We start from the raw sequence: 27,719 nt of genomic DNA on the forward strand, positions 1-27,719 counted from the left end.
TTTGTGTAGGCCCAAGCTAAGATGTAAAAGCACTGTGCTTGGCTACCTGTGAATAGTACACTTCCATATTTACATTGTTTCAGTGGTTTAAATATAGGAGTTGCCACCTTATATATATTATGTTTTTATATTCATTAGCATGTGGATATATCCCATTATTAATACTTTAAAATAGTTTGTTTGGTGAACGGTTTAAAAATATACTTTTTGCCCAGAGAAGTATAAATACAGTTGTTTAAAAGGTTGAAGCATGTTGTTTTTCCTCTCAAAAAATGTATTCATGAAACAAAAAAAAAACAAAAACAACAAAAAAATGTATTCATGTAAATTATAGAAACTTTGCAGTAGAAAGGAAAGAAAAATCATCATTTTTTATATGATATGAAGACACTGAATTTATCCAGAATTTTATTTTTATTTTTTATTAAAAGACTTTTTACTTTTTTAATAAAAATAAAACATTTATGTCTATAAAAACAGCCATCTAGTCCCCACACTCCTACTTCCCAATTTTTGTTCCCCAAGTGCAATTCTTCTAAATTTAACTTTTTGTCTTCTATTTTAAAAGAAAGGCTAGATATTATGTGTTGACTTTCTCCTATAGAAGATGAAAGTTCACACCTCCGTTTCTTTCCTGCTTCTTGACTCCCAAATATGCACTTCTTCTCTGTCAGTTACCCCAACGGTATTATATAACAACTCAATAAGTGTATTCCATATGTATATTATTATAACTGTGCAAATAATATTCACAACTAAGCCATGAAATTAACTTTGATTACATTTTCTTCATTGTACAACTTTTTGTATTATACAGTATAAATATTTTCTTTGATTTTCTGATTGCTTCATGTTCTATGTTATCATTAAAAATTTATTCTTAAATTATCTGAAAGAAGCATATCTGAATTTAATTAATTAAATCAGAAAAATTCTAGCCACTTCTCCTTTACTCTTTTATTTTCCTTATTTTGTTGTTTTTTGGAGTCACCCTTCCTGAAGCCCTTTGTCCTCCACCTCCAATCTAGACTCTCTGGTCTCCTTTCTCTAGGTTGAAAAGTCGCTTTCTCTTAGAGTTTTGAAGTCATAGTCATATTATTTTCTAGCTGCCATCTAATTCCCATTTGTATGTGTGGGCCTGATTTTTCTCTCTGAAAGCTTTTAGAATTGTAGTTCTACTCTTGATAATCTAAAACTTTGTGATGATATCTTTTGGTGTGGAACACATTTTTCATCTATTATTCTGGGCACCCAGTTTGCCTTTTCACTCTGAATTTCTATCTTTCAGTTCTGGAAATTCTTATTTGTATAATTCCTTAATAATTTTCTCCTCTTTACTTTCTCTGTTTTTTCTTTCTAGAATGTCTGGTAGATGTGGAATATCCTGTCTGATCTTTTAATTTTCTTGTCTCTTCTCTTCATTTCTATCTCATTGTCTTTCTGTTCTAAAGATATCCTCACTTATTCTCCAGCCATTCTAGTGGCTTTTACATATCAGCTATTGTATCTTTAAATTCAGTACGGCAACCTGACCCACTTTGGAATGTAATAACTTTTTTCATATCTCTGAGGATGTTAATGATTTAGAGTCTTCTGGTTTTGGATTGACTATTTTTGGTGTTTCTTTTTATTCCCATTTGATCTGGTCTCTATGCTTAATTGTAGGGGTTGTTGTCAAATGGCTGGTGATTCTTGGCTTTCCAAACATGTTAATATGCGAAGGCCTCTCAAAAGCTGACTACAAGCTCTTTGTGAAAGTGGGTGGTGGGCTTTCCTAGAAGACAGCCTGTCTGTTCTGTGAGGGAATCTCCACTTGTCAGTATCTTAGGCCTTTTTTCATAAGCCAGAATAGAAAGGAATTCAGCCTTCAGTCTTAAAAAAGTATATGATCTGACAGGCTGCGTTCTTGGAGGTAAGTAAAAGAAAACAGAACAGGGATGATCTTGTGTTACCACTTGTGTATCTGCTTTCCAGAATCTAAAATTTAAATAAAGTCTCTCATCTTCTTGCATCTCTAACCACATTTTCTTTGATCTCTTAGTTTATTGTTTGTTTTTAAACAACTATTTTATTTTATTTTACTCTGGTTTTAGGAGGCAGCAGAAAAATGCTCGCATTCAGTTTATGTTTAACCAGAAATCTCATCTAATATTCCACATACTTTTGAGTTTAGTTTACATAGTTTTAATCATATTGAGGAATACAATTTAGGATCCTACTTTTAAAATGTATCATTTATCCTAAGCATTTCCCAGATAATATGTCAATACTTTTTGAACACTAGTATGACATAGGATGATATTTATAAAATTCATTCTTATTTCAAGTATATAGTTAACCTAGTCTCTAATAAGCCACTGTATTCTTCTCTGTGTGTGTGTGTGCACGCACATGTGTGTGTGTGTGTTACATATGCATAATGGCCTGAGAAATGCTACCAAACCATTTGAATAGGCCACTGAGTTACAGAATATCAAATAATAATCTCAGATCTGTCTTATAGTATCATGGAAATAGTGTTTATGTTCCTCGAAGAGGGAAAAATGAATTTCAGTTCATTAAGCATTAGGGAAAAAATGGTATTTTATCTAAGAAGAAAACCTCACACCCAGTAATTAAAAGCAATCATGAACTTGCCCTTAATGATATGGGAGTGGTGAAACCTACTAATTTCACTACCTTGCTCAAACACATGGAGAGCTTTACATACATTGAACATATTTCTGAGTTTGAGCAAAAAAGTCTAAAGACAGACTAAAGGCCCTGTTTGGCTTTTAAACTATCCAAGGTAGCACCTAGGATGCTTATATATCAGTATTGATTATGTGTGTCAAGAGATGTAAAGGTTGCTGGACTTTGGTGCTTTTTTAAAAAAACTCTATTTTTTTGTACTCACTTTAGTTTTCTGCTCTGACTGCTTTCTGTACACTAATCTTTCAACTGGCCTGCCAGCATTTGGTTCTTTCACATTTTGTATTTAGGACACACACAACCAGATACTTTTTAATGCGATGTACACATTCCTTTTCTATAAACTTTATATACATTCCCAGAAGGAGTCAATATGTGTCTGATATAAAATTATGGTCATAGAAAATTTAATGCAGTTTTCAAATCATTAAGACTCACAAAATTCTAATCAGTAATAGAAGCATGGGCCCTGTTTATATTTACCAGATGCCCAAAAACAACTGCTTCCACTCCTGTTTTCCTTCATTTTCATTAAAAAAACAATCGTTCCTAGAGCCTGAGATTTTTCCTCCTAATTAAGGGGGTGATGGGTGTTAGCAGCATTGCCTGCATTTTGCTGCCTTATTCTTGCTATGTAATACAATAAAGGGCAAGGGTCTAGAGGGAAATAACAGGTAATCATTATTCAACTATGTCTTCAGTGATGACACACTGCTATCTAGAAAGAGCTTTATTCTATACTAAAGCTATTTAAATATGTCTAACCCATCAGTAAAATGAATTCAGAAGCCATTTAGATGAAATTAAACAAAGACACAAATAGGGTGAATGTTATAAGAGAATATGTTTTACAAACTCCCTAAAAAATGCTTCCTTCATGCAGATTACAAAATTGGAGTAGAGATAAGATATAAAAAGGATGGGGAGCTTCTCGTGAGCAGACAGATGTCTGCTCAATGTCCCATTCTTCTAAAAACAGAGCGCTGGCAAATTCTGCCCTGACGATCACTTTCCTTCAAAGTGGGCTGTGGAAGGAGTGAAGGGAAAGACTAACTTGGACCTAATTAGTAAGAACAAGGAAAACATTATTGTGAAGTAGAATGATAGAATTCTGAGTATTATCAATGTGAAGAGTATCAGGGTAAAGGACAGGAAAGCTGAGAAATAATCATGTATATCCCTTAGACTCTTAAGAAAGTTGTTTTAAAAATACAGAAAATAAAGCTAATCAAATGGCCAGAGAATAAGGGATTCTATAAATAAAATTCTTTATCTTTAATGTGGAATGTTTTTGATGCAAAAGAAAGTTCTAAATATATTTCATGGTATACAAAGCCAATTGTGAGTTTATACTTTAAAAGAATATGTGCAGAAGTTATTTTCCTTATAATGCTTGAATTCCAGGAAAGTGAGACATAGATTAATACACAATTGCACTGGCTAAAAACTTCTTAGGAGTTTTTACTAGTTATCAAGATATTTTGCTCATTTTTTCTTCCTGCCATGAGGCACTAAGAGTCTGCAATTAATCTCTCACCATAAACAACTAGAAAGATGGATGAAATATAGGAAATATCTATATTCAGACATTAAAAAAAAGCAGCAATGAATTTTGATTCCTGAAAAAAGGGAAATAAAAGAAGTGAACCCTACTACTGCCTAGGTTTTTTCTCTCCTGGGATAGTTCTTGAACTGTGACATAGAAAGAGTTTGGCAATCTTCATAAATTAAGCAGACAGAGACTGTATTTCAGGCAACTAGAATTTGTTGGACAGAGTACCCGAGAAGACAGATATACACAGAGAATGAACTCTGTAAATTCACTTAAATGTTTCCTCACATTTTGACAAAATATTTATCTGCAGATGTGTATGATGAGACCCCATGGAGCTGGAAAAGAACAGCTCTGGAGGAAGAAACAAATACTGGGGAGCTGTAAGATGAACAATTCCCAAACTCACACATAAATTATTAGTGTTTCTTACAACCAAACTGGAGAGACTCAGTTGAGTACCTTTAGTAGCAATTCAGATATACCTCATAAATAGGATGAAAAGAATTAGTTCCAGAAAAGGCTCTTCTAGATCCACTCTGAAAGAGTGGATTTTAAAACAACCTCAAAAAGTTCAAGCCAAACTGCCAATAACCTATCTATCAGCAAGAAAATACTTAGTATTTTTAAAGGAATACAACATTCAGCCTTAACAATATAGAATTTACAATGTCCAGCATCCAATCAAAATTATTAGACATACAAGGAAGCCCAAAATGGGACCTACATAACCAGGAGAAAAATTATTTAATAAAAATAGACTTATAAATGGTAGAGATAAAATAATTAACAGACTATAACATTAAAATAGCTATTATAAATGATCGATGTTAAAAAAAAGATAAGATACAAACACGATTAGGAGAGAAATTGATAAATAAAAAAAAATGAGGCTGGGCACAGTGGCTCACGCCTATAATCCCAACACTTTAGGAGGCTGAGGCAGGCAGATCACCTGAGGTCAGCAGATCGAGTCCAGCCTGACCAACATGGAGAAACCCCATCTCTACTAAAAAATACAAAATTAGCTGCATGTGGTGGCACATACCTGTAATTTCAGCTATTTGGGAGGCTGAGGCAGGAGAATCACTTGAATCCAGGAGGCAGAGGTTGTAGTGAGCCAAGACTGCACCATTGCACTCCAGCCTGGGCAACAAAAGTGAAACTCCTTCTCAATAAAAATAAAAAACAAGCAAACGAAAAGAAATAACTATAAATCAAATAAAATAAAAAATTACATTGAAAAATATATTAGATAAAATTAACAGTAAATTACAGACATTGCAGAAGAAAAAAATCAGTGAACTTAAATACAAGCAAGTTTTTTGGAGCACAGAGTACAGAGAAGAAAAAAATACCAGAAAAAAATGCACAGAGAAGCAACGAGCCCTGGAGAATATAAAAAGATGAACATATAATAATTGGATTCCAAAAAGAAGAGGAATGGAAAAGGAAGAAAAAACATTGAAAGAAACTTTAGTCAAAGTATTTCTAAACTCTGTGAAAACTAAAAACTATAAATAAAATCAATGAACAGCAAAGAGAAAAAAAAAAAAAACTACCCTGAGGCACATCAGAATCAAATTGCTGAAAGCAAATGATAAAGAAAAAGGTCTAAAAAGCTGATTGAGAAAAAAAGACTGAGTATGTACCAAGGATCAAAGATAAGAATGACCTCAGATATTTCCTCATATATTCTGCAAGCCAGGAAACATTGTAGCAACGTATTTAAAACAAAGTAAAACACTGTCAACTGAGTTTCTATAACCGGTGAAAATATCTTTCAAAAATGAAAACAAAATAACGGAAGTCTCAGAAAAACAAAAGCTGAGAGAATTCACTGCCATTTGTGAGGCTCTTGCTATATACAGGAAGTTGTATGATATTAGAGGGTAAAATGTGACAAGACTAATATTTTACCGTAAGCCCTAGAACAACCCTAAAAACATAAAACAAAATGATATGTTTAATAATCCAAGAGTGGAAACAAAGTGGAATCATAAAAATACTAAACAAAAATGTGCTGCCAAGAGAAGGCTGGAAAAGAGAGAAGAAATAAGGAACATATTCAAAGAGAACACAAATAACAAGTAAGATGCCATCATAGATACCTACATAAAAACCACTTTAAGTATAAATACACAAATAAGTTAAAGGCAAAAATTTGGCAAAAGAAAAACCATATAAACACTAATCAAAAGAAATTTGGAGTCGCTATATTGATATGAAAGTACATTTCCAAGCAGGGATAATTCTAGGGATAGGAAGGAACATTTTATAATGATAAAGGGATCAAATCAATATAAATACTTAGTAAGATTAATAACTATGCACTTACACTTAGAGCCTTAAATTATGTGAACCAGAAACTGATAGACCTGAAAGAAAAATAAACAAATCCACAATTCTATTGGATATTTTCATAATTAAGTGATAAAACAAGTAAAATATCAAAAAGGCTATAGAACACTCTTAACAAATTGACCTAATTGACATTCATAGAATTTTCTACTCAATGATGGGAGAATATATATTATTTTCAAATCAGATTGAACATTTGCCAAGAAATAACATTTCCTGGGCCATGAAACAGGCTTAAAATTTATTTTAAAGGTTGAAATTATAAAATGCATATTCTCTGACTACAAAACACCAAACTAGAAATCGATGAAATAATGATAGATTTAAAATCATCCTTTAAAATCAATAAAACAACACCCTTTTAATAACCTATGGTTCAAAGAAATCACAAGAGAAATTAGCAAATATTCTGAAGTGAATATAAACAGAGCATACCAAAATTTGTGTAATACAGTTAATACCCTGTTAAAGGAAAATTTTAGCATGCAATATTGATATTAGAATAGAAAAAAAGATTGACATCAATTATTTAAGCTCTACTTTAAGAAACTAGAGAAAGAACAGCAAATTAAACCTGAAGAAAGAAGTTTAAAAAATAATAATGAGAAGAAACAAATGAACTAGAAGATAGAAAGATAAAAGAAAAATTGAACTAAACCAAAAGTTGATTCTTTGAAAATATCAATGAAATAAACAGCTAGCCACACTAATCAAAAAGAGAGAAACCACAATTTTTCAATATTACAGATGAAAAAGGGGACATCCCTACAGATGCTAACAACCTTACAATTATGTTAAGGGAATACTGTGAAAATTTTATACCAATAAATTCAGTATCTTAGATGTACAAATTCTTTGAAAGACATAACTACTAAAGCTCACTCAAGAAAAAAATGAATAACTTCAGTAGCCCAATGTTAATTAAAGATATTAAATTCACGGTTTAAAAACCTTCGTATAAAGAAAACTTCAGCCCCAAATCGCTTTACTGGTAAATTCTATGTAATATTTTTATTAAAAATTTCACCAATCTTACACTAACTATTCCAAAAAATGGAAGGCACACTTCCCAACTCATTTTATCAGGCTAGCATCACCCTGTTACCAAAATTAGACTGCAATATGGCTAGGAAAGAAAACTGCAGACCAATATTCCTCATGATGATTCCCTAACAAAATATTAGCAAACTAAATCCAGAAATAGGTCGAAAAATAATAGTTCATTACCAAATTAAGTTTATTCCAGGAATACAATGTTTGTTTGATGTTTGACAATCAACCAATGTAGTTTACCAGGTTAATAAATTTCCTTCCCTCCTTCCCTCCCTCCCTCCCTCCCTTCCTCTTTCTTTCTTTCTCTTTCCTTCTTTCTTCTTTCTCTCTTTCTTTCTTTTTCTTTCTCTCTCCTCTCTCTCTCTCTCTCTTTCTTTCTTTCTTTTTCTTTCTTCTTTTTTTTTTGAGACAGAGTCTTGCTCTGTCAGCCAGGCTGGAGTGCAGTGGCACGATCTCAGCTCACTACAACCTCCAACCCCAGGTTCTAGTGATTCCCCTACCTCAGCCTCCCAAGTAGCTGGGCACCCACCACCATGCATGGCTAAGTTTTTTGTATTTTTAGTAGAGACAGGGTTTCCCTCCATGTTGGCCAGGTAGATCTTGAACTCCTGACCTCAGGTGATCCACCCACCTCAGCCTCCCAAAGTGCTAGGCTTACAGGCATGAGCCACTGCACATTAATAGATTTCAAAACTCACGCAATTACCTTAAGATACAGAGAGAAAGCATTTGACAAAACTTAACACCCTTCATGATAAAAACTGTCAGCTAACTAGGAATAGAAGGAAACTTCCTCAACCTGAAAAACAACCTCTACAAAACACCTAAAGCTAATATTACATCTACTTGCAAAACCTGAAAGCTTTCCACCCAAGACTGGAGAAAGGTAAAGATGTCTGCTCTTACCACTTTAATTTAATTTGGTATTGGAGGTCTTAATGCCATAAAGCAAGAAAAAGAAAGAAAAGGCATACAACTTGGCAGGAAAGAAATACAACTCATTATTTGCAAATATTGTGATGCTCCTAAGGAATCTTAAAAATTAAGAAAATATATTAATATAATTAAAGTATGATTTTGTTACAATTTATAATTGTTGTAGATGAGTAAAACATCATATATTACATTATAAACTTAATGTTAAATAATTATAAAAATGTAAACAATTATAATTAAAATTAATAATAGGAAATTCTTTTTTTTTTACTTTTAGGTTCAAGGGTACATGTTCATGATTGTTAGTGTTAGATAAGTAAACCTGTGTCACAAGGGTTTGTGGTACAGATTATTTCATCACCTAGATACTAAGCCTAGTACTTACTGTAAGGTCTGTTCTCGCCAAGTGTAAGATGAAGAAACTGAGGCCAGCATGAAAATAATCCAATGTGAAGGGTTTTATTCAGGCTCCCGGACGAGGTTCTGCAGTCCGACAGCAGGGGCTGGAGAAGTCCGGCGGACTCCTCTCAGAAGTGGTGTTTTATAGGGAGTGGAGGCTGATTGGTTGTGCCCAAGGTGAGACAAAATGGCAGGGAGTGGGGCCCAGATAGGACAAAATGGTAAGCAGGAAGACAAAATGACAGGCACGGAGTGGGGCCCAGATAGGACAAAATGGTAGGCAGAAAGACAAAATGGCAGGCAGGGAGTGGGGCCTGGATAGGACAAAATGGTATCAGGTAGGTACCGGCGGGACTTTTTTTCCCGGGCTCCCAGGAAGGGGGCAGGGGTGTGTGTGCGAGCTCCCGGCAAGGGAAGGAGGTGTGTCCGAGCTCCCGGCAAGGGAAGGAGGTGTGTCCGAGCTCCCTGTGAGGGGAGGGGGATGTGTCTGAGCTTCCTGCAAGGGAAGGGGGTGTGTCCGAGCTCTCCGCGGGGGAGGGGGGTGTGTCCGAGGTCTCGGAGATGCAACCAGCCTTACACCTACCAGTTATTTTTTCTACTCCTCTTCCTCCTCCCACCCTCCACCCTCAAGTAGGCCCCAGTGTCTGATGTTCCCTTCTGTGAGTTCATGAGGGCTCATCACTTAGTTCCCACTTATAAGTGGGAGAACATGCAGTATTTGGATTCTGTTCCTGTGTTAGTTTGCTAACGATAATGGCCTCCAGCTCCATCCATGTTCCCACAAGACATAATCTTGCTCTTTTTTATGGCTGCATGGTATTCCATGGTATGTATGTACCACGTTTGCTTTATTTAATCTGTCACTGATGAACATTTAGTTCCACTGATGGAATGTTGATTCCATGTCTATGCTATTGCGAATAGGGCTGCAGTGAACTTTCATGTGCATGTGTCTTTATAGTAGAATGATTTATATTTCTCTGGGTATATACCTATTAATCAGATTGCTGGGTTGAATGGTAGTTTTGTTTTTGCTCTTTGAAGAATTACTGTATTGCTTTCCATAATGGTTGAATTAATTTACTCCTGCTAACAGTGTAAAAGTGTTCCCTCTTCTCCACAACTGCACCAATGTCTATTATTTTTTTACTTTTTAATAATAGCATTCTGACTGGTGTTAGATGGTATCCCACTGTGGTCTTTATTTGCATTTCTCTAATGATCGGTGATATTGAGCTTTTTTTCATATGCTTGTTGGCCATATATACATCATCTTTAGAAAAGTATCTGCTCATGTCCTTTGCCTACTTTTTAATAGGAGTGTTTGTTTTTTTCTTGTAAATTTTGTTTAAGTTCCTTGCAGATGCTGGATATTAGACCTTTTTCAGATGCATAGTTTGCAAATATTTTCCACATTCTGTACATTGTCTGTTTACTCTATTGATAGTTTCTTTTGCTGTGCAGAAGCTCTCAAGTTTAATTAAATACCATTTGTCAATTTTTGATTTAGTTGCAGTTGCTTTTGACATTTTCATCCTGAAATCTTTCCCCAATCCTATGTCTAGGATAGTATTGCCTAGATTGTCTTCCAGGGTTTTTATCATTTTAGTTTTACATTTAAGTTTTTAATCCATCTTGAGTTGATTTTCATATATAGTTAAGTAAGGAATCCAGTTTCAATCTTCTGTATATGACTAGTCAGTTATCCCAGGACCACTTATTGAATAGGGAGTCCTTTCCCTATTGCTTGTTTTTAATCAGCTTTGTTGAAGATCAGATGGTCATAGGTGGGCAACATTATTTCTGGGCCCTCAGTTCCATTTGTCTATGTGACTGTGTTTGTACTAGTACCATGCTGTTTTGCTTACTGTAGCCCTATAGTAAGTTTGAAATCAGGTAACGATGCGCCCAACTTTGTTCTTTCTGCTTAGGATTCCTTGGCTATTCAGCCTCCTTGTTTGGTTCCATATGAATTTTTAAATGTTTTTATTTTCTTGTTCTGTGAAGAATGTCATTGGTAATTTGATAGGAATAGTATTGAATCTATAAATTGCTTTGGACAATGTGGTCATTTAAATGTTATTGATTGTTCCTATTCATGAGCATAGGATATTGTTCCATTTGTTTGTGATATCCCTGACTTTACTGAGCAGTGCTTTGTTATTTTCATTGTAGAGGTCTTTCACTTCCCTAATTACCATTATTCCTAGGTATTTTATTCTTCTTGTGGCAATTATGAATGGGATTGTGTTCCCAATTTGGCTCTCAGCTTGGCTGTTGCTGATGTATAGAAAGATTATAACTTTTATACAATGATTTTGTATCCTGAAACTTTGCTGAAGTTGTTTATCAGCTGAAGGAGCTTTTGGGCTGATACTATGGGGTTTTCTAGATATAGAATCATCTTGTCCACAAACAGGGATAATTTAAGAAAAATGTTTTAAATGCACCACACTTATAAGTGAGTTTCACAGGTCAATATGTGAAAATCAATATCATTTCAATATAAGATCAAATAGCAATTAAAAACTGAAATTTCTTAAAGGAAACTTGCATTAACTATAGCACCAAAAAACATGAAATACTTGGAGTTAAATGTAATAAAATATGTTGACCTGTATGCCAAAATCTGATTCTTTGAAAAGATCAATGAAATAAATATCTAGCCAGACTGATCAAAAATAGAGAAAGCACAATTTTTCAGTATGACAGGTTAAAAAGGAGACATCACTACAGATGCTAATTACCTTAAAATTATAATAAGGGAATGTTATGCATCATTTTTTACCAATAAATTTAAAATCACAAAAAAATTACAAAGAGAAGTTGAGAGACCTAAGGAAAAGGGGAGATATTCTGTGTTCATGAATTAGAAGACTCAGTATTATTAAGATGCCAATTTTCCCTAAAGTGATCAGTAGATTCTTTCCAATCACAATAAAAATAGCAGTAGGATTTTAATATCCAGCAGTGATATTAAGCTGGATCTAAAACTCATATGAAAACACAAAAGACAGAATAAGCAAAACAGTTTTGAAAAAGAACAAAGTTGGAGGTATATTACCTGGCTTAAGACTTACTATAAAGCTTCAGTAACCAAGACATGTGGTATGGCATAAAGATAGACATATGTATATGTCTAAATATTTATATGTCTATCTATATCTGTATATCTTCACAGAACAGAACAGAGATTTCACAGAACAGAATACATACGTATCTGTCAATTGATGTCTACCTACCTACCTACCTATCTGTCTGTTTATCTATCTATCTATTTATTCACAGAACAGAGTAGAAGCTCCAGTAATAGACCTATACAATTGATTTTTTTGGAAAAATGTTCTAAGGTAATTAAATGAAAAAAGTATAGTTTTTCAACAAATAGTAATAATAATTAGGCCTCAAAAATGAGCTTCAACCCTTGTCCTCACATCATATGCCAAAAATAATTCCATATAGATCATAGACCTAAATGTTAGAGCTATAATTATAAATATAGGCCAGGTGCAGTGGGTCATGCTTGTAATCCCAGCACTTTGGGAGGCTGAAGCAGGCAGATCATTTGAGACAAGCCTGACCAACATGGTGAAACCCTGTCTCTACTAAAAAGTATAAAAATTAGTTGGGTGTGGTGGTGCATACCTGTGATCCCAGCTACTCAGGAGGCTGAGGCATGAGAATCACTTGAACCCAGGAGGCGGAGGTTGCAGTGAACTGAGATCATGCTACTGCCACAGCCTGGGTGACAGAGCAAGACTCTGTCTCAAAAAAATAAATACATAAAATAAAATATAAATATTATTGAATAAACTACAGAAGGAGATTTTGTGATTTGGGGCTAGGCAAAAATTTTTGGTAGGACACAAAAAGCATAAACTTTATAAGAAAAAATGGATAAGTTGGACTTTTAAATGTTTGCTTCTCCAAAGACTCATTTAAATACATAGAAAGTCATACCACAAAGAAGCATGAAATCTTTACAAAACATATATTGGATAAAGAATCTATCCAGAAGTATGCAATATTTTTACTATTCAATAATAAGAAACTAGTCAAATTTTTTAATGTACAGAAGATTTGAACATATATATCACAAAAGCTATACAAATAGCAAATGAAAAGGCACTCAATTTCTTTAGTTATTAGAGAAATACCAACTGAAACCATAATGAAATACCATTACATATTCATTATAATGGCTAAAATTTAAAAGGCTGACAATAACAACACAGGCAGGAATATGGTGCAATTGGAGTTCTCAGACATTGCTAGTGGAAATGCAAAGCCGCTTCAGAAAACAGATCGGTAATTTCTTATATATTTAAACATACGCTTACTGTATCACCCAGCAATTTCAATATTAGGTATTGACCTGACTTAAATGCCTACAGATGTTCATATCAAAGAATGTAAAGGTTTGCAATGAGCTTTATTCACAGTAGCTGCAAACTAGAAGTGCTCCGAATGTCCAACAGGCTTAATGAACAAACAAATCTTGGTTATCCACAAAATGGAATCCTAGTAAACAACAGCAAAAAGAATATGATTGATGCACAAACATAAATAAGTCTCAAAACCATTAACTGCAGTCAAAGAAGCCAGAGTCAAGAGACTACATACCATCTGATTCTATTTTTATGACATTCTAGAAAAGGCAAAACTATGGTGACAGAAATCAGATCAGTGGTTGCCAAAGAGTGGAGGTGTGAGAACAGAGTTGAATGTTATGTGACAGAAGGCAATTATAGTGGGTGATGAACATATTCTATAGCTTGATTATGGTTGTGGTTACATGACTACATGCATTTGTCAAAACTCATCAAACTGTACATTTAAAACACATGAATTTTATGTTTTATAAGTTATACCCAATAAAGCTGGTTGAAATTTCTAAAAATAGAGGCCAGGCGCAGTGGCTCACACCTGTAATCCCAGCACTTTGGGAGGCCGAGGTGGGCAGATTATGAGGTCAGGAGATCGAGACCATCCTGGCTAACACAGTGAAACCCCATCTCTACTAAAATACACACACACACAAAAATTAACCAGGTGTGGTGGCAAGCACCTACAGTCCCAGCTACTCAGGAGACTGAGGCAGGAGAATCACTTGAACCCAGGAGCCGGAGGTTGCAGTGAGCCATGATTACACTACTTCACTCCAGCCTGGGCTACAGAGTGAGACTCCATCTCAAAAAAAGAAAAATTCTAAAAATATTCTGTTCATTTCTACCTTTTACTCCTCTCACATTCTGTAGTAGTTATTAGTGCTATTCATCAAAGAGTCCCAGTTCCCACTTTCCAAGCACATGATGGGTTTGCACTTCTTGGTTCTCTTGTGATTGGATGGGACCATGTAATTTATTATGGCCGTTGAGTCATGAGAGAAGTGATGTCACTTCCCTATGGGAAAGCTTATATGAGCATGCAAAAAGCCCCAGGACTCTCCCTCTCCATAGACCAACAACCAGCAATTTTGGTATTGTGGTTGCTCTATCAGCATGAACTTTGATAGACTCCAAAGAGCAAAGTTCTGTTCTGAGCTAAATAGATATGGAACATGAATAAGAAATACATTTTTGCTGTTTGAAGCTACTGAGATTTTAGGATTGTTTGATGCCACTGTATAATTTTTCTTTTCCAACATGATAAAGAAGGTGGTACCTAGAATTGCTGGGGGTGCCATTTAAATAATTATATACAAGTCTACATATGTAGAATGATAGTACTTATATACATGCCTAGAAGAGACAGGGATTTTTTTTTTTTTTTAACCAGAGTCTGGTAGAAAGTTTTCCAGGTTTATGTGAGGGGGAAATATTTGGTAAATTATTACCTAAAATAACTTGGGAGGCAGAAATCTGTTCTGAATAAATATGCTCTGAATTAGTTCATAGGCCTAGGGAAGAGGTTGAAAAACAGAATGCATTTGTTTATTATTATTATCATTATTATTATTTATTTGAGGCAGAGTTTCACTCTTGTCACCCAGGCTGGAGTGCAATGGAGCTATCCCAGCTCACTGCAATCTCCACCTCCCAGGTTCAAGCGATTGTCTTGCCTCTACCTCCTCAGTAGCTGGGATTACAGGTGCCTGCCATGTTAATTATTATTAAATACGTTTGAGAAAACATTAAAATAAAGACAAGAGTTCACTTTATGAGCAAGAATAAAAGAGAATAGAGAGGGTTCAGAAATTCAGGGACTTGCAGAAAAAGTAACTTTTTCTTCTCATCCGCAACTGGCAAAAGAAAAAACCAGGAAGACTTTGGGTGAAAGTCCAAGCAAAAATTTGACACCCCAGTTTCTGAACAACATGGCTTAGGAAAAAGATAATGCAAGCATGACTTTCCCCTCAGAACCTGACAGACTCATGTACCCACAAGCAAATTGAGAGAGGCATGAGAATGAGAAAGCCTGGAGATACTGGAACTCTAACATGCATGTCTAGAAAATAACTTGAGTATGGCTACTGGCATGTTGCTGTTGTTAGGAGTCAAACATAAAAAGCTTGCCAAACCTTTGGAAGCATCATGAAGCAGCAATCTGGAGAGGGACTTGTTCTTCACATGGAGGGCACATGGAACGGTGATGCAGTAGACACTGCCTGTTGTGGCAGTTTTATAATATGGCCACACATTCTTTGACCCTTTTTTATCTGTGTTTCTTACTGCTTCAACCAACAGAGCACGAAAGACCACGAGGCTATGTTCTTGGTTCACTGGAGCATTCATTTTTAGAGCCCGGCGCTGCCATGAAAGAGGTCCCTCTTACCTGAAGAAGGCCGAGTCACAGGGGAGGCTACTTATAGCTGTTAGGTTGACAGTGCCATCTGAGTACACCCTGCAGCCATTTCAGCCCAAGCATGGAATATGTGAGTGAAGAAGCCATCTCAGAAGTGAATCCTCCCCCCGAGCTCTCTATCAGTACCCCACCATTCATTCAATCCATCCCAGCTGATACCCAGACATCATGGAGACTGGCACACAGTGCTCTTTCTGAACTTCTGACCTACAGAAACCATGAGCAGAGTAAAATTTTGTATTTTACACCATTTGTTGAGGTGATTTGTTAGGTAACAATAGATGTTATGGGCTGAAAAATGTGTCCCCTAAATTTATATGTTGAAGCTCTAATCCTAGTACCTTTGACTATATCTGTATTTGGCGACAGGGCCTCTAAAGAGGTAATTAAGTTAAAATGAGGCCATTCGTGTGGGTCCTAATACAATTTGATTGGTGTCCTTATAAGAAGGAAAGATTAGAGTGCACAGAGAGGCACCAGAGATGAGTGAATACAGAAGAAAGACCTTGTGAGGACACATTGAGAAGGTAGCCATCTGCACGCCAAGGAAAGAGGCCTCAGATTAAACCAAACCTGCCAATGATTTGATCTTGACTTTGATATAGTTTGGATATTTATCGCCTCCAAAACTCATTTTGAAGTTTGATCCCCAGCCAGCATGGTGGCTCATGCCTGTAATCCCAGCACTTTGGGAGGCTAAGGCGGGAGGATTGCTTGAGGCTAGGAGTTTGAGATCAGACTGAGCAACATGGCAAGAGCCCATCTTTACAAAAAATTAAAAAATTAGCTGGTCATGGTGCCATGCACCTGTAGTCCTAGCTATTTGGGTGGCTAAGGTGGGAGGATGCTTGAGCCCAGGAGTTCAAGGCTACAGTAAGCTATGATTGCACCACCACACTCCAACCTGGGTGACAGAGCAAGAACCTCTCTCAAAAAATAAAAAGAAAGAAATTCAGCCAGGTGCAGTGGCTCACACCTGTAGTCCTAACATTTGGGGGAGGCTGAGGCGGTGGATGACATGAGGTCAGGAGTTCAAGACCAGCCTGATCAATATGGCAAAACCCCATCTCTACTAAAAATACAATAATTAGCCAGTCATGGTGGCATGCACCTGTAATCCCAACTACCCAGGAGGCTGAGGTACGAGAATCACTTGAACTTAGGAGGCAGAGGGTGCAGTGAACAGTGAACCGAGATTGTGTACCACTGCACTTCAGCCTGGGCAATAGAGTGAGACTCTGTTAAAAAGAAAAAAAAAAAAATGAAAAAAAAAATTGTCTCCAATGTTGGAGGTCGTCATGAATGGCTTGGTGCCATTCTTGTGGGATTGAGTCTTTCTTCTTATTTCCTGCAAGATATGACTATTAGAAAGAGACTGGCGTCTCCTTCTCTTATTCTCTCCCTTGCTTCCTTCCTCTCACCATGTGATGTCGGCTCCCCTTCACCTTCTGCCATGAGTGGAAATTCCCTGAGGTCCTCACCAGAAGCAGATGCTGGCAACATGCTTTTGTACAGTCTGCAGAACCATGAGCCGAATAAACTCATTTTCTTTATAAATCATCCAGCCACAGGTATTCCTTTGTAGTGTGACACAAACAGACTAAGAGAGACTTCTAGCCTTCAAACTGTGAGAAATATATTTCTGATGTTTAAGTCACTCAATCTGTGATATTTGTTATGGAAGCCCTAACAAACTAACATATACAGATAACTGGAACACTGCCAAGCTCAGGAAAAATCTTTTCTCCCCTATTTCCACCCAACTCTGCCAAATACACTGAGCGAGACTCCAGTAGCCTTTTTTTTTTTTTTTAAATGATGTGACCCTTATCCTTAACATTTACTTAAAATCTAGGCTTGGGCTCATGACTGAAGCCTAAAGAATGGGATCCTCTCAGATAGAAATTGGTTTTAGCATTCAGGGAGAACTAGGGAATTTTCTCAATGTGGGCCCAAGAGTAGAAAAGTCAGAGGCGAGCTCATGGAGCAGACACTCAGGAATATGTAGGTAAAAGAGACTGGACAAGTTCTCTAAGACATTTCCTTTTCCTAATCTAGTAGAACTTTTTTGAGACAGCTATATTCAGTCTATTCTGAGAGATAGCCAAGCGTCCTTACTGTAAACTCTCAATCTTAATTAAGTTAGCTCAAGTTGGTTTCTATGACTTGCAATCAGGACATCCCAAATAATCCAAGTGCCAGCTTGGACCTAGTAACTGCAGACAACCATGGGATGGGGGCCTAGACAGAAGCATGTGAGGGGACCCCTATTCCCAGCTCTCAACTCATCCCTAACACACCCAGAATTGACTGGAGAGACCTTTGGGGAGGTCAGGAGATCTTACATGGGCACATAGGCAATATGGGTCAGAGAAATTTGAGTTTTTATGGTAAATGTGACTTTATTTATCCTCACAACCTTCAGAGGCCTGAGGAAATTTGAGTTACAGAGATTTAGAGGAAAATAAAAATTGGCCAGGAGTGGTGGCTCATGCCTATAATCCCAGCACTTTGGGAGGCCAAGGTGGGTGGATCATGAGGTCAGGAGATCAAGACCATCCTGGCTAATACGATAAAATCCTGTCTCTACTAAAAATACAAGAAATTATCCAGGTGTGGTGGCATGCTCCTGTAGTCCCAGCTACTCAGAGACTGAGGCAGAGAATCGCTTGAACCCGGGAGGCGGAGGTTGCAGTGAGCCAAGATCATGCCACTGCACTCCAGCATTGGTGACAGAGGGAGATCTCATCTCGAAAAAAAAAAAAAAAATTACAGAAATCTGTGACAACAGTGCCAGGCAGACAAAAACCCACGATGGACTGGGGTTTCTAAAAAGTGCTAAAGAAAAAAAAGTCACTTCAGGAAGAAAACAAGACAAATTGAATCCTCTGGCAGCATACCATGAAATGACTAGCCATGATGAAAAATCAATAAATCAATCAAAAAGTTTTTCAGGAAGAAGCTTCACGAGCCACAAAGGAAGTCCTCTGATCTGGCTGGTAATGGGGGTGGAAAGGAAGCAGACCACACTTACTCTTTGTCAAGCCTGGCCTAAGCCTGGTCAGGCTACAGCAGGCCCAGACTCCACAATGGATTCTCTGATGGGATGAGGAGAAGGAGAAATTCTGGAAAGCCTGGCTTGGAGAGAATCCAGGAGGCCAATACACCAGCCAGCGACTCAGTCCTAGCCAATGACTCAGAAGCTTCTTGTTCCAATGCAATGGCACATATACCCTGATAGAGAAGCAGACATGTCCTGATAGGTACATATACCCTGATAAAGAGCTACCTATTTCCTGACAGCAACAACACATACGGTGAACTTAATGATCATCCCTGAAATACTCATTATCCTAGAGAGGACAGTATTTTCTGCACCACTGATGCGAGGCCAATCCATGAGATTTGCTCTGACCAGTGAAGTATGAGCAGAGGTGGCATGTGTCATTTCTAGACAGTTGCTTTTAGACCTGGTGTGTGGCTTGCTCTTTCTCCCTTTTCTCAACCACGAGATTGGTAATGTTCTAGATAGAGGCCTATTCATCAGCCTGTGTCCCAGGGTGAAAGGAATATGAGCAGAGCTGCAACGATTTGTAATAATCATGAAATGTGGCCGGGTGCGGTGGCTCAAGCCTGTAATCCCAGCACTTTGGGAGGCCGAGGCGGGCAGATCATGAGGTCAAGAGATTGAGACCATCCTGGCCAACATGGTGAAACTCTGTCTCTACTAAAAATACAAAAAAAAAAATTAGCTGGGCTTGGTGGCGTGCGCCTGTAGTCCCAGCTACTTGGGAGGCTGAGACAGGAGAATTGCTTGAACTCATGAGGCGGAGGTTGCAGTAAGCCGAGATTGTGCCACTGCACTCCAGCCTGGCGTCTGGGGACAGAGTGAGACTCTGTCTCAAAAAAAAAAAAATAAAATCATGAAATGTAATGAGAAATAAACCTTTGTTACAAGGCTTTGTGATTTTGGGGATTATTTGTTACTGAAGCATAACCTAGTGTATTAGTCCGTTTTCATACTGCTATAAAGATACTACCTGAGACTGGGTAATGTACAAGGAAAAGAGGTTTAATTGACTCACAGTTCCTCATGGCTGGGAAGGCCACAGAAAACTTAAAATCATGGCAGAAGGTGAAGGGAAGCAAGTACCTTCTTCACAAGGCAACAGGAGGAGAGAGAGTGCAGGGGAAATGCCAGACACTTATCAAACAATCATGTCTCCTAAGACGAACTCACTGTCATGAGAACAGCTTGGGAAAAACCACCTCCATGATCCAGTCACCTCCCAACAGGTCCCTCCCTTGACATGTGGAGATTACATTTTGAGATGAGATTTGGGTGGGAACACAGCCAAACCATATCACCTAGCCTCTCCTGGCTACAACCTGCAAAATCAACAGCATGGGGATGAGAATACAGCATTTCTTATCACCAGGAGGAATCTACAGCCTTCAGGGGATTAAAGTGAAAGTGTATTACAGGAAGTACTGGGACAGCCCATCAGAAACTCAGGAGTAAGAGATACATTTGAGAATTTGTTTAAGGGCACAGAATCAGAAATCCCCTGAATAGCAAATACATTATTTACTTTTACCCCAACTGGAATAATAATGGGCAGATTAGGTCAAATAAAACAGAGGCTATATTAGATACTGAAAAGGATTTGGGGAGATTTGAGATTTTGTTCATTTTGCTTTGTTTTTTAGCTAGGTTTTGAGCCAAAAAGAGGTAAAGATTAATCTCACTTAATTGAGGAGAAAGATAAATGGTGACAGATTGTGAGAAACAAACTCACTTGTTGAAAACCAAAGAATGGACTCAGAGACCTGGAGAACAGCAAAAGTGGGACTTTTAATAACAGTTTTGCAAGATTGAGTGTTTGATAGGCAGGCACACCCAACACAGTTAAGCAATTTATCCCCTGGTGCGCAAGTCCCTCCCACAGCTCCTCATAGGCTGAGTACTATGGGGTCACAGTCTTCCCGGATGTTGCCTATTGAATGTTGAGTAGGGACTTCAGGTGTTTTCTTTAGGGTTGTCTTGCTGCATTTTGTTGCAGCCCACAATGCACTGCAATCCTAGTTAGCTCAAGGGCTCTTTAAGTATTTGACTTATGACCTAAGTAGCTGGGCAGGCTGGTAAGAACAGAAAAAGCGAGCTATTGTGAAGCCTAATAAGCTTTTATCTTAGACTAAACTGGTTTGGTTTGGGTGAAGACAACTAAGATGGAAGTAGAGGGCTGACAAGCAGGCATCGCTGTCTAAGCAGGGCCTAGTGTATGCTGTTTCTTCTGTAGTTTGCTGACTTAAACTGATTTAAGGCACTTCGTCTTGGAAATGGACCATTGTATGCATTTCTTCCATCACAGATGCACACACAATCCCTAAAACCACTGTTGGTTTTTCAGTATAGTCTTTTGGATGTAGGACTCAGGATATGGTGCTCTGTAGATGGCCCAGGCCATAATCCATTGGGTGTGACTCCTTTTCACATAGTGTTTCTGTCTCCATTATCAAAAACCCAGTTCTGGGCCGGGCACGGTGGCTCACGCCTATAATCCCAGCACTTTGGGAGGCTGAGGCAGGCGGATCACCTGAGGTCAGGAGTTTGAGACCAGCATGGCCAACATGGTGAAACCCCATCTCTACTAAAAATAAAAAATTAGCCGGGTGTGGTGGTGCATGCCTGTAATCTCAGCTACTCAGGAGGCTGAGGCAGGAGAATTGCTTGAACTCGGGAGGTGGAGGTTGCAGTGAGCCGAGATCATGCCATTGTACTCCAGCCCAGGCAACAGAGCGAGACTTCCTTTCAAAAAAAAAAAAAAAAACCAGTTCTGGCTCCCTATTTATTTTTCTGTTCTTCACAGCAGCCTTACCTTGCTTTAGGCAGCTTCCTTTCTCCAGACGGGAAATGTGTCCCAGAACCTTTGCTTGGGGGCAAGATCCTGGTTTCTCTGGGTATAAATGTCTCTTTGCTGTCTGTCTGCCTCCTGGATTCTGATGTCCCACTTGTGAAGGCACCAGTACCATCTTGGAATCTTCTATCTCCCATCTCCTTGCTGGCCCTTTGCCTGAAATAAAACAGAAATGGTTGGGGCCTTAGGTCACCATTCTTTCCTTGCTAACCTGAGATTCTGTATTTGTCTCAACATTCAGTCTCCTCTATGTTGGTCCTACCCATTAGTAACTCTTGTGCCCAGCTCTTCTCTGTCATTGTAAAGCTGTACTTTTCACAAATCAGAATGACAGCTGATATAAATTAATGGGAGACTCACCTTTAAAATGACCTGAACTAGTTTTCATGAGTTATCTAAACCAACAGAAAAGACTCCACCAGGAAAGTTTATTTTTTGAAGAGATGGCGGCTCACTATGTTGCCCAGGCTGGGCTCTAACTCCTGGGTAGAAGTGATCCTCCCACCTCAGCCTCCCCAGTAGCTGAAACTACAGGCTTGAACCACCACACCAGCAACCAGGTTTTGTAGGCACACTCAAAGGTGGAATGACATGACTCCATGATGGGGAAGATCCAGCCTGTCTGCTGTTCATAAGAAATGGGCCTGAGGATAATCAGATTGACTACAGGAACCAGTTGTGTAGTGTAGCTACTAAAAAGCTTTCCAAAGAAAACAGGGACTCATCTCTCTTTAAATTATTTTTGCCTATGTCTGGAGGAGGCTGCAGGTTCTTACCTGTGAGGTTGAGGTTGGTCAGAATGGCTGGATTAAAATATTAACTTGAGGCCAGGCATGGTGGCTCACACCTGTAATCCTAGCACCTTGGGAGGCCAAGGCAGACAGACTGCCTGAGCCCAGGAATTTGAGACCAGCCTGGGCAACATGGCGAAACCCTGTCTCTACTAAAAATACAAAAAAATTAGCCAAGCATGGTGGTGCACTACAAGTCCCAGCTACTCAGGAGGCATGAGAATCGCTCAAACCCGGGAGGCAAAGGTTGTAGTAAGCCAAGATTGCACCACTGAACTCCAGCCAGCGTGACAGAGTGAGACCCTGTCTCCAAAAAACAAAAATAATAAAATAATAAGAAACCATTAACTTGAGCAGTGCCATAAGATTCACACAAAGTTGGAGGAACTATTCTAGTTTAAAGGAGACTAAAGAGTCATGAAAAACAAATGCAAATGTGTGACCCTTTATTTGATCCTAGATTGAAAAAAGAAAATAGAAGAAAACATTATTTGAATAATAGGAAAATTGTATATGGTCTGTACCTTATATATTATTAAGTGTATTAAATTACTGTTAATCTTAAGTGAGATAATGATATTGTGGTTTTGAAGACAACAGCCTTGTTCTTAGAAGACACACACTGATGTGATTTAGCATGAAATGGCATGATGTTAGCAATTTACTTTCAAATGATTCAGCAAAAATTTTATGTATGTATCTTATATATGTATAAAATCTAGGTGAAGGACATATAGGTGTTCATTGTACTAGTCTTCATATTTTTGGTAGGTTTGCAAATTTAAAGGGAAAATTTGATTTTCAGAAACTGTTAAAAGAAAGAAGAGATAATTTTCTCTGAAAGACATGAAGAATGAAAGAAGTTAAGATTGTTCTGCTTAATTATATGAGGAACTACATCAGAAAAAAAGGGATGGGACTTCTTCAAAATGTCTCCAGAGAGCAGATGTAGCATCTAGGCATGGGAGAAACCAGAAAGTAGATTTTGGCCTACAAGAAAGAAAACTGTGTAATAAGACTCTCACTCCTTGGCTACAACCAGGCACTCTAGTAGCAGAAGAGAAGACATAATTTTAAAGGTGAGAATGTCTTTGTCACTAAACACAATCTTTGCTTTTTTATTACCCAAGAATGACCAGAAAAATCCCCTAGGCTTCCTGTCCACTGCCGTCCCTGGGCCCTCTAGGAGGAAAACCCAGAGGGAGGGGCCCCTCATTCTTTCAAACTCAGTTTCTCCCCACCCTCCTTACCCCGCTGGGCTAGGTCTCCACCAGGGAGAGCCTCAATTTCTCCTCAACAGGCCCGAGGGCAGCCCTTCCCCTGCCAAGTCCCTACCTGAGTGCCAGCCCTGCCTGCCAAGTCTCTGCCCACCTGACACCCCCTGTGCAGGCTCCCTCCCTGCCACAATGAAATAAACCCTCCCACCCTGCGAGAGAGAGAGAGAGAGAGAGAGAGGCTGTTAAAAAAAAAAAAAAGAATGGGTTAGCTGGAAAAGGAAGTAGGGATGTGAAGTGTTTCAAACAGAGGTAACAAAAGGTACAAAGGCCCCAAGGCGGGAAAAACCTTGCAAATCAGAGAAAGTGAAAAAAGATGTGCTTAGGGCATACTAAGTGACCATAAGACAGATAGGAAGGACATTCTAGGCCACAAAGGATTTTGTATTTTATTCTAAGTGTTATGGGAACCCATTAGTGAGTTCAGTACAGTAACATGGTTGACAGAGTAGGTGTAATTATTTTCATCTTACAGATTATGTTACTGAGTCTCAGAGAGGCTGCTGCTTTCAGGATCACACAGTAAGTGGCAGAAAACAAAAACAATTCAACTCCTAATGTAACATTCCTTGGACTATTATATTTTGATTATTGGTCTTAATGATGACCTCCACTTGATGCTGGGAACTCAACCTCCAGTTTGTCATATCTGCCACTTGTGAGTCATTTGCTTAAAAGACCCACATAGCTCTCTTCCCTTTTGCGGCCATCACCTAAGCGGGAGCTGCCAAAATGAAGTTCAATCCCTTTGTGACTTCCGACCGAAGCAAGAATCGCAAAAGTCATTTCAATGCACCTTCCCACATTCGCAGGAAGATTATGTCCTCCCCTCTTTCCAAAGAGCTGAGACAGAAGTACAACGTGCGATCCATGCCCATCTGAAAGGATGATGAAGTTCAGGTTGTACGAGGACACTATAAAGGTCAGCAGATTGGCAAAGTAGTCCAGGTTTACAGGAAGAAATGTGTAATCTACACTGAACGGGTGCAGCGGGAAAAGGCTAATGGCACAACTGTCCACATAGGCATTCACCCCAGCAAGGAGGTTATCACTAGGCTAAAACTGGACAAAGACCGCAAAAAGATCCTTGAACAGAAAGCCAAATCTCACCAAGTAGGAAAGGAAAAGGGCAAATACAAGGAAGAAACAATTGAGAAGATGCAGGAATAAAGTAATCTTATATACAAGCTTTGATTAAAACTTGAAATGAGGGGAAAAAAAAAGACCCACGTAGAGGGGAGCCTGAAAGCTGGTTACAGTGAGGCTTTGCATTGTCTGTAGATTTCAGTTATCCATTCTGCCCCAATAATGGAGAACTAATCACTTTTCAGGAAAAGATATAGATGGGTGAAGGAGGTAATCTTTATAAAAATTAATAGTAAAATATAATTTTTCCTTTAATGGTGAAATCAACTTAAGGTTTATTTTTCATAATGGTAATCCAGCATCATCATATGAAGACAGAGTTTTGAGCATTGCAGGCATTAAGTATATTAAGGGCTGTGTGAGTTTTACGGGGACTGGCAGGGGCAAGACTTTGGAAGATGAGATATTTTTCAGAACTAAACATTAAAAAGCTCTTTATTGAAAGCACAAGAAGAGAAAACTGGATTTTACACCTAGGAAATTTGGACTTTGTCAAATACCACAAGAATGCTATGAGGAACCTGGAAGGGAGGCACCATTGGTGGCATTATAAGAAAAGTGGTGACTTACTTCTTGGGAGGCCGCAGGCTTCTTGGGAGACTGCAGGTGAAAAGCTACTGGTCCAAAGGTCAGAAAACCAGGGGTCCAAGTAACCCTTCCACCAACAAAATATGTCACCTTGGGTGAGTTTTTTGGTCTTGGCTTTCTCATTTGTAAAGCCAGAGTTTCAAAATATTAGGTCTTAAAGGTTCCTTTCAGGTCTAATATACTACAATTTAGAACTTAGAGTTCAGTTTTCTAGTCTGTATGTCCAAACCATACAATCAAGTCTAATTTTTCAAACAGTAGAAGAATTTAACAATTATCTAGTGATTTTGAGTGTAACTAGCTAACCCAAATAAATGATGGCAAAATAATTGATTGAAGTTTCAGATTGCCACTAATGCTTGCTCAGGTCCTCGTATTACTTTGGCTAAATAGTAAGTTTAAGTTCAATTCAGCCTCAAACCTTCAATGTCATCCTTCTTTTTTCTTCTTCTTGCAAGGTCATCCCAACCTCTATGACTATTTCATTTGTAGAGAATACAAATGGAATTGTAAATACCTGTGGGAATTTGAAATTAGAAGTGGCACTTCGGTTTTCTTTATTTCCACTTTTTTTTTTTTTTTTTTTTGAGACAAAGTTTTGCTCTTTCTCCCAAGTTGGAGTAAAGTGGTCCTATCTCAGCTCACTGCGACATCCGCCTCCCAAGTTCAAGTGATTCTCCTGCCTCAGCCTCCTGAGTAGCTGGGATTACAGGTGCATGCCACCACACCAGGCTAATTTTTATATTTTTGGTAGAGACGGGGTTTCACCATGTTGGCCAGGCTGGTCCCAAGCTCTTGACCTCAGGTGATCCACCTGTCTCAGCCTCCCAAAGTGTTAGGATTACAGGCATGAGCCACCACACCTGGCATATTTCCTCATTCTTGAAGACACAAATATTTATTGCAACCCCTTCCAAAACACACACATACATCTATATAGACACACATTGACTAACACCTAGATCTCTTCACCTTTAGTAAAACTTGACCTATTCAGTGGTCATTAAAAGATTTCAGAGCCAAAGACATGAATGATTAATGATTGGCCAAGATGGGTATTTGACTAAAAGGTTAAAAGGCCCTACTTTTAAAAGGTATTGAATTTGGCCCTGAGCAAAATGAAACTGCTAATTGAAGAAGTCGAAGGTTTCTTGGATGGAGAGATAACTTCCTCTGTGTCACTGTGTAGGTTCTTAGAGGCCAACTGGGATGGTACATTGACAAACCTTGAGACGGACCTGGTCAAAAGTGACTTAACAGATTTTTCAAACATCATACACACCTAAGCCCAAATAAGGAAAGCCTACCCACTGCTATTTGCTGGAAATTTTTTATAAATAGTTCAGTGTGGCTTTTACTCTTTGATGCTTCTAAGGGTTTTTCTGGCACTTGAGGAGTTACATACCCATTCATCTGTCAAAACTGAAAGAGGGACATTATTCAAGAGAGTGTTCATAGGCACATGTCTGAATAAATGCAGTGAAATAAGACAAGTGAACAATGGCTCCGTCCTAAATGTCCTAAGCATTCTGGGAAGCGTGTGTACATTTTAAAACTGATTGCTTTTTTTAATTTTCTGTGTATCATGTTCATGACTTTTTAAAAAATTTACTGATTTTCTTGATGAAGAGTTTAGCAAATGCAGAAATTGAATCTTACTTTCCAAATGCTTTGATTGCTTCTAATTGCCTTTAGTTTTTTGATGTGTTTCAGTTTAATACCACAGAAAGCTTTAGAATCATTAGCTCTAGAAACATAAGCTTGCCACTTAATCACACAATGAGTGAATCACTGGCATCCAGGCTGGCCAGAGAGCCAGACCTGGAAGTATCTGTTCTAAGCCTCGACTGAGAGATTCATCTATCTTAACCTGCTCAAATCACTTCTTGTCTTAGTGGAAATTTTCAGAATGCCCTCACAGCTATAAATTTCCAACATGGTATAGAAATTCATTAGCCCACCACAACTGACTCTTCTAGGGAGTGGAAGAAGCTTTTAGCTATATTCATTTACTGAAACAAAAAGAACTCTTACGGCCTCATATCTGTCTATGTCCTCTCCTTCACTACCCCACCCAACAGCAGCAATGGTATAGTACAAAGATAGCCCCCAAAATTACATGTACCAAAGGTTATGGATTGGTCTTGTGTTAAGAGCACAAACCTCAAAGTTAGACCTGGATTCAAATCCAGCCTCCCCACTTTTC

General features: G+C 38.2%; 1 long non-coding RNA gene and 1 pseudogene across 3 annotated transcripts in view; both read left to right on the forward strand.

Moving 5' to 3' along the window:
- The window catches only part of LOC105725249 (uncharacterized), a 136,382-nt gene that overhangs the window by 69,774 nt on the left and 38,889 nt on the right, over window positions 1–27,719 (forward strand). The gene's annotated exons all lie outside the window — the stretch shown is intronic.
- On the forward strand, window positions 24,498–25,051 carry LOC105725248 (large ribosomal subunit protein uL24-like; annotated as a pseudogene).

Source organism: Aotus nancymaae, unplaced genomic scaffold, assembly GCF_030222135.1.
Source record: "Aotus nancymaae isolate 86718 unplaced genomic scaffold, 86718_ANA_hifiasm-v0.15.2.pri h1tg000041l, whole genome shotgun sequence".
NCBI lineage: Eukaryota > Metazoa > Chordata > Mammalia > Primates > Aotidae > Aotus > Aotus nancymaae.